Source organism: Chlorocebus sabaeus, unplaced genomic scaffold (genome assembly GCF_047675955.1).
Source record: "Chlorocebus sabaeus isolate Y175 unplaced genomic scaffold, mChlSab1.0.hap1 unalloc_scaffold_279, whole genome shotgun sequence".
Classification (NCBI taxonomy): domain Eukaryota; kingdom Metazoa; phylum Chordata; class Mammalia; order Primates; family Cercopithecidae; genus Chlorocebus; species Chlorocebus sabaeus.
Window position 1 is genome coordinate 348248 of NW_027327569.1, and position 7963 is coordinate 356210.

The 7963-nt window shown below is 57.0% G+C and overlaps 1 long non-coding RNA gene and 1 pseudogene across 20 annotated transcripts in view; one reads left to right on the forward strand and one right to left on the reverse strand.

Annotated features, from left to right (window-relative positions):
- The window catches only part of LOC119623598 (uncharacterized), a 164544-nt gene extending 163888 nt beyond the window's left edge, over nucleotides 1–656 (reverse strand). For 14 of the 20 annotated variants that reach the window (XR_012092349.1, XR_012092346.1, XR_012092358.1 and 11 more), the window contains exon 1: nucleotides 533–632. This is a non-coding gene — a long non-coding RNA (uncharacterized lncRNA). Of the gene's footprint in view, nucleotides 1–532 lie in introns of all 20 variants that reach the window. The other 6 variants (XR_012092356.1, XR_012092352.1, XR_012092355.1 and 3 more) reach the window with 4 other exon arrangements.
- A 115-nt stretch (nucleotides 657–771) lies between these two features.
- Nucleotides 772–7582, forward strand: LOC140711199 (uncharacterized; annotated as a pseudogene).
- Nucleotides 7583–7963: the final 381 nt, after the last annotated feature.

The following is a 7963-nucleotide window of genomic DNA, read 5'->3' on the forward strand; positions in this document are numbered from 1 at the left end:
ACTGTTACATTAAATACGGGCTCGTGGATTACCATGAGCACTAAACCGCTTCGTCAGTTTTTTCCCCCATAAACTGAGTCGTTAAAAAACCAAAAAAAGTTAAATTCCGGGAGGCTTCAGTTCTCTGAACACAGCCGGACTTTAAGAGTGGGCTGTGGGCGCCTCGGGTCTCTTAAGGACTCGGCCTCCAACAAAAATGAACTAGGAGCAAAGACACCAGCGAGAACCGCAACTGCCGGCCCCATTTACTACCCCCATTAAAGCCCACTCCAAAGGAGGGCCCTGCCGGGAGCGCCACGGGCAGACCCGGCCCCCAGCCCGGGGCATCGGCCCCGGGGTCCTCCGGCCTCAGAACCCCGGATGTGGGAGCCCAAGGAAGGCCCCGGCAGGGCCTCGGGGTGCGGGGCGCCCACAGTGCGGGGAGCTGCAAGGCTTGGGCGCAGGGACCCCTACGTCTCCGGCCCGCCCTGGACCTTCCTCTCCCGGGAGCCAGCACGCCGAGCACTTCTAGCCGCCGACCGCAGCGCCTCACCCGCCGCTCAGCCGCCTCAGAGAACTCAACCCCCTCCGCGCGCCACAGCGCCACATGGCGTAAGACCAGCTCGGGGCTGGCGAGGGACCCCACTTAACGCGACGTAGGGCGTGGGGCGGGGCTTGCCGTGACGGCCACCACTCCTATTGGTCAGCGCGAACGGCAACGTCCTCTGCGATAGGCTGTAGATGAAAAGGGCGGGCCTCCACTGCTCTGGGACGGGCGGGAGGGCGGTGCAGAGGGCGATGGGCGGGAGGAGCGGGGCCGACATGCCGAAGGAGGCGGCAAGGGGAGAAGCGTGCTCACGGGTAAAAGGGGCGCGGCCGGCTTGACGAAAGGGGCGGGGTGGGGCCAGCAGCAGGATGTGGACAGTAGAAGGAGGGGGAAGTGGGCAAGGGAGAAGTGGGACGTGGCGAGAGGCGTGTCTATGCAGATGAGTGGGGCCTGGTGAAGGGCGGGGCTGCGCGGGTGAAAAGAGGGGCTCCTGGAGGGCGTAGTGCTATGTTGCGCGGGGCTGTGCAAGTGATGGGAGGAGCTTAGTAAGGGGTGGCTCTTTGCAGGTGAGGAGTGAAGCCTCGTAGGCGGGGATGAGCTGGGCCTTGGGGATGGGGCTTGCAGGCGATGGGGTGGAGCCAGTGGGGCGGGGCTGCAGGCAAGCTGAGCCTTGGGGGCGGGACTTGCAGCGAGAGGAGGGGCCTTGTGGGGGCAGGGCTGGCAGAAGAGGGTGGGGCTTGGTGATGGACCGGGCTGTTGGAGTGAGGGTAGTGGCCTGGTCGGGGGCTGCCGGAAGCTGGGCCAGGTGTACAATGGTAATCCTCTCTGGACTTCGTCATGTGGCTCAGGCTGTGCCTAGCAGGGAGGCCAGCCCGATCGAGCTGCCGTCTGCACCCTGAGAGTGAGGGCTCCTTCCCCCAGCGCGGGTTAAAGTAGGGAGGCCGGTCCCCATCGAGGGTGGGGTCTCCACCCTTCCATCCTGACAGCGAGGGCTCCTTTCCCCAGCGCGGGTTAAAGCACCGTGTGTCCACCTGTGCAGTGGCTGGTCCAAATGTGCCCTGGAGGGCAGAAACCCTGGGTCCTGCCGCTGGTCCGGGGCGTCTGCTTCCCCTTCCTGCAGTTCCTGGGAGGGTCTGTGTGTCCAGGGGGCTCTGATCCCTGCCTCAGGACCACGGGTGAGGGGTCAAGATCGCCCACTTTGGAGCTGGCCGGGATCTTGGTTCTTTGGATCCTCGCTGTGTGGCTCTGGAGCAGTTCTGTCCTCAGGAGAGGGATCCTCACAGCCGCCTCTTGGACCCTAAGGAGAATTAATAGGACGACCCCCGGGTAGCTGCTCGTGGCCCTGTGCGGAGCCAGTCCTGTGTCTCCACCAGTTCCTTCCCTCTGTGCTCCCCCACACTGTCACATCGCCAGCCTTTATTTCCTTTTCCTTGGACCCAGGCAGCGAATGCCCAGCTGGCCTTGGCAGCCCCTTCTCTAATCTATCCTCAAATCACTTCCTGATGGACAGCACTGACCGGCCATTGGCGTGACCAAAACCCCACAAAATAGAACCCAACTTTCCTATTAAGCCGTGCAGAGCTGTCCCAGCCCTACTTCCCACAGGCTGTCCTCATTCACCATGGGATCCGTGGTTCTCACCTGGGGCTGGGGGTGCCCCTGGCATCCAGTGGGGAGTGTCAGGGATGTCCCTCCAGGCCCAGTACAGTCTCCCAGCCGGTGGCCAGCAGACAGCAGCACCCAGCCTGATGTCCCTGTGGCTTCCGGTTCCCCGAGGCCAACTGTGCTTTGCTGCCTCTTCGTCCTGTCAGACGGCTGCCCTCTCTCCACCTTCGCTGGTTAGCAGTGTTCCATCCATTAGAGCTCAAAGCACTGCCTCCCGGCAATGCAGCCCCTTCTCCTGGCCTGCCCTCTGCCTGTGCCCCGCCGTCTGCGCCATGTCTTCGCGGGCCCATCAGAGCGAGGCTCCCAAAGAAACGGAGCGGTTCCTGTTTGTGTCTCTGTCCCACCTTCTCTGGACCTGGCACCGTGCCCTTTGCCGACAGAGGTCTTGGGTTGATTGTCAGCAAAGCAGACAATTTGTATGGCTCTAAATGGCTGTGAACATGCTTGATTGGGGTATTTTAAAAATAATTGGATATGTAAACATTTGAGTGTGACACAGGTGGATTTTTGGGCGAATGGTCTTGTTCTTCAGGGAATAACCAGAGGCCCATCCACAAGGACCATTTCTGGCTGATTTATGGAACGCTGTTCTACCTGGTTAATTTTGAATGTTATCTCAGCCTGGGAGGTAGCTCAGCATGTGACGAAGATCACTGGTTTGAATCCTAATCTGCTCCTTAGGAGCTGCACCTTCCATGCCTTCGTTTCTTCCTTGGTTAGGTAGGAAAGGTATGAGCTACCTCAGAGTTGTGAGTGAGGCCTGCATCGAGTGACCGCATTAAAGTGCCAAGAACTGCACCCGGAGGGTTGATATTTAAAGATCTTTAAACATTCCGATGCTGCATTTTAGTACCCGGGTAAAACAGCAAAGTTATGACAGATGCAGATGCAGACCCTCGGTGAGGTGGGGAGCTGATGGCAGGAGGTGGATCACTGACCCTGTAACGAGGGCGTGGTCTGTTCGAGGCTGAACGAAGTGCACATCATTGCATGTACCACGGAGGTCCCTCTCGTGAAGTCCTGGAAGGGTCCATGTGGCTGAGCCGTGTGGTCTGTCCATGACGTCCGGCAGGAGCAGAGCTTTCGGGTGCAGCCTTGCTCTTGTGCGCACAGCCCTCAACGGTCTCAAAAGTCTGAGGCTTAAAGCAGGCTTGGGGTTTCCTTACACCTCCTGGACATCTAATTTGCCTGGCAAACATGTTTTTCTTGGGTGTAAAGGTGAAGGAGTGGGTGATTCTGGTGAAAGTGTACTAATTACTGCACTTCTGGGTCAGTGGCGCTTGGTTGAAGACACTATCTGCCCTGGATGGACATCTCTGGGGTGGTGAGAACCAGTGGCTGGATGTCGTGGGGTTGCCAGGAAGATGCTAGCTTTTTCCTTTTTCCTCAGTAACAACACCCTACTTTGTTTAGGGAAGCAGCACACCCAGCTGAAAATCCAATTCTCTTGCACGGCAGAGCGGCTGGTGACACAGGTCCAGATGCTGGGATGCTGATGGGGGGTCCTGGAGTGGGAGGTGTCAGGAGGCTTTCCCGACCCACAGCAGCCCTGGACTCTTGTCCGGCCTTCTTGCCCGAGGCATGACCCCTGTAGGGAAAGCAGCTTCGGGGGCCCGAGGGTCAGAAGGCAGAGTCCTGGTGTGTGGGGCAGGCCTGGGCCAGGCTCCTCGGAGGATGTCACAGAGCTGCTGCCCATGAGGGGACCACCCACCTCTGAGCCCCATGCAGATTTTCCTCTGTAGCCGAGCGAAATCCTGGTACGGTGAGTGAGGCAGTCAGAGGCACCTTTTGTGGAAGGAGGACAAAGCTGGAGAGAAAGAGGTTTTCCTAAAGGCACAAGGCGCTGATACTGCATTAGGGATAATTCCTAGAAGTGTGGTTGCTGGTGGGTGGAAAACTGTAGCCAGAGAATAAGTGGGAATGGCCCTTGCTGGTATTTAACTGATTTGTTCACGGATGGTCTGAACAGTTCTAGTGAAAATAATATTTTGGACACAGATGTTTTCATCCTGCCTCACAAGCAGCATGACCGTGGGCTCTTCCATCCTTCCTGGGTGACAGTGAGGGTCTCAGGCCCTTCCGACCCTGTGTTAGCATTTCCCCAGGGTGTGTGTCCTGTCCTGAATAGGCTGGAATGCCTCTGGGTATAGCTGAGCCTCTTGAAAAGGGAAGAGTCATGTGACGTGCTCTGGGTGAACAGGAAAATGAGGGAGGACAGGGAGAGGGGCCCGGAGGTGAGGAGGATGGTGAGCAACACTGGGGACAGGGGACAGAGGGTAGCACCAGGGATGGGGGGACGGAGGGTAACTCTGGGAACAGGGCGGAGGGTAACACCGGGGACAGGGGATGGAGGGATGGAGGGTAACACCACTTCTCCAGGCTCCTTTGGGGGATGCTGCCGCCTCTCACACACCAGAGCGAAGTCAACAGGCTTCTGTCCCCAGGAGCCCCAGAGCCTGGCAGCTGGGATTGGCCCAGTATGAACCACCGTTCACTGGCTCTGCACCTTGGGACAGGCTCCCTGGTGTTTCCACCCTGTTTTCCCATCTGGACAGTGGAACCCTGAGTGTCCCCGTCACAGCTGTACCCAGAGCCCTGGACTCCAGCATGTCATAGGCACTCATTAGCGTTTCTTTTGTCGTGGTCCGCAGACGAAGTGGCTCTTTCTTTGTGTGTTCACAGCCCTCCTGCTCACTTTAGCTTCTGGGAACACTTTTTAACATAGCTTCGTATGTGGGGAGGACTCAAGTGATTAATTGAATGTTTTATCAGGTGCGGTTCTTCTGTTTCCTAGTTTTGACACTGGGAAACAATGTCCCCATTGGTGAATTTTCCAGGGACTCCTGTGGTCAGCCTCACGGTTTCACTCTGTCACTTTCTAATGCAGTACTCTTTGGGAGTCTTTTCAATTAAGCACCGTCATTTAAAAATAAGTTTTATAATATGCAGTTTCAGATTAATTCTTTACCTTTGTGTCTCAGGCAGTGGCTCCTCACCTGTGAGTCGTCAGAAAGTTTCACGCAGTTTTCCAGGGCGGCCTTTGCATTTACTGGAACTATTAAGAGCTCCTTCCTGCTTCCCGTGATTGACACGCAGTGCACGTGAGGCCGTGCGTGGCTTAGCGTCTTCTGAGGGTTTACAGGGCACTTTCTGTTCTTCCCCACGCCGGCTCTGCTGTGCCGAGTATTCGCTGCGGGCAACGGTCACACTGTCTGGCACAGGCCACCGGGCAGACTTCACGTAGTGGAGCCTGCAGAATGGCAGAGCCCGGCCTCCTCGCCGCCCTTCACAGGGAGCAGAAAGCGCAAGCCTGTGATCAGAGCTGTGCTAGCCCAGAAAGCCTCCGAACAGGTTGAATTGAGGAATCGGCTCCTACCAACTGCCCATGTTTAGGATGTGTTTGAGTGTTTGTGATTTTTCCTGCACTGAAGCTACTGGGCTGGCTCTGAGTCACCGTCACGGGACTTCACTTGCCCCCAACGGGAAGCGGCGGGGGTGGAGGGCCGCACAGAGGCTTGCCGCCGTGATAATGAAGGGCTTGTCGCCTCTTGGGACAGCGAGTTCAAGCTCTTTGTAATTGTCAGCGTAAAGAGTGACCCGCTGAGGACACGGCTATAATTCAGGGTGGCATGGTTGATTGTCATCGTTGATATCAGGTGCCTGCCTCTAAAATGACGGTACCCGTAGTGCGGCTCCAGGAGGGCAGCTCCTGCCAAACACACGTGCTCCTGGGCCCCTGCAACCAAGCTCGTGCTGCCAGCCACGCCTGCAGCTGTGGGTGCAGCGGGATCTTCATGGCACTGAGCGCCTCCGTCCTTTGCTTGTGAGGCCCAGCCCTCCGTCCCACCTGGTCCCCAGTGCGGCTCCTCCCTGGGTTCTCCCAGCCCCGTGCAGACCTCCGTCTTCACAGCTTCCCTAGTTTTCTCGTGGGCGCCCCAGGTGGGTGCCTGGGCAAGGTTCTTGTGTTAGTCGAGTTCTCTCCAGCCTTCCCTGGCTTGTGGCAACAGCAGGTCCCTTCAGATGAGTCAGCCAGCTGTGTGCCTGCATGTTCAGGATACCTATTAGGGGCCTTTCTCAGGTCAGAGCAAGACGGACTCTCACCTCCTCCGTGGAACTTTGGAGCCCGCCCTGGAGAGACTCCAGCCACGTCCAGAGGGGCCGCCCAGGTCCCCGCTGTCTGGTGGGAGTGACTTCTGAGCCACTCGAGGCCCCACTTTGTGTTCCTGCACCCCACAAAGCCACTTAAAGCGCCATGTTCTGATGCCGTGTGCCTCTGGAGTGTGGCACACAAGCCTGGACGGGGATCTGAGCGGTCGCTGCCTTCCTCAGGCTGCGCTTGTGTTTTGGGTCCCCTGGAGCACTCGTGGCTGTGATTCTCACCGCTGTCTGGGCTCCCCTAGACAGTCTCACCCGCAGCCTGAGGGCCACATCGGCAGCCACTGAGGAGCCGGCAGGTCCGGCGTTGGTCTCACTCAGTCCTTCTCGACTTTGGTGACAGAGGAGACAGCAAAGCTTCAGCTGGGAGCCCCAGGCCTTCTCTGCTTGGGGCCTTGGAACTGAGATAGCACAGATCCTGCCATCCACATGCTGGGGGCCCCGCTGTGCCGCTCCCTCCTCTGGTCAGGGGCCGCGCCCTTGGGTTGGGCAGCTCCGGGTCCTCGCACTCAGGGGCTCAGGGTGGGTGTTGGATGCAGAGAGGAGAAGGGCGGCGGTTTGAGCCCAACTGTGTTGGTTTCATCTTCTGCCTTTTGTCCCTAAGTACCTTTGCAAAGTTTTCCAAATGAAAACTCAGAAGGTAATTTTAATGACTGGAATCTGTGAATTCCATGGAAGCCAAGTCTGTCCACCTCTTTCAGCCACCTCACTTCTCCCCATTGGGGCTGATTTTGGCAGCATTCATAGGGGCAGGGACGCAAGGGGTGGTGGCCAGCCCTCAACCCTGCATTCCTCCCCTCCTCCCCTCAGCACCACAGCATTTCGGTGTCATCCCCTTCCCTGCACGCGTCCTCATGAAAACCAAGTGTGGCTGGAGGGAGACGCCTGAGCCCGCTCCCGTGACCTTCCCGGCCAGCTCGGCTGCAGCGGCCCCTCGGCAGGCATCTGTCTGGTGCTGCCTCCGTGCTCCTCCCGTCACCTGATGCTCGTGCTCCTGAATCTTCACGCGTGTGCTCCGTGCAGCCACGTCACAGGCTCCCTGGAAATGGAGACAGTGTCTCACGCCGGTCAGAATGCTCTTCTCTGTCCACTGAATAGTCCAACACGGAATCATTCCTCTATTATTATTTATGCTTTGTTATGTAGAACTGGAATGAAGAAAAAGTGAATTTAGACATTACAGCCCTCAGGTTGAAGCTGGGTAATTGCATTAGGGAATTAAATGAGAGCATTTGAGCTTCTTGAGTCCTAATTCTACATCTTCGTATCCCCATTACCCCCTACCCAGTGTCTAACACAGCTCTTGGTCTAGGATTTTCTTGATAAATGCTTATTGAATTGAACTGGACTGAGTTTAACATTCCCACCCAGAGTTAGAAGCCAGTCCCTGAGCAAATTGCATTGAGAACGTGAGTTTGACGTTACTGTGGTAAGGGGTATCCTACACAACATAATTCCTAGTCAATATCAGGTATTTAGTCAAATAGACTTAAGTATAGAGAGGCATTGGCCCATCTGGCAAAAGGGCAAGGCACGGTGCTTTAGATCCAGGTCCCCAATATCAACTATGAAAATAAAATGTTGTCAACTCCAATTACAGCCCTGTCCTCAGCTGGT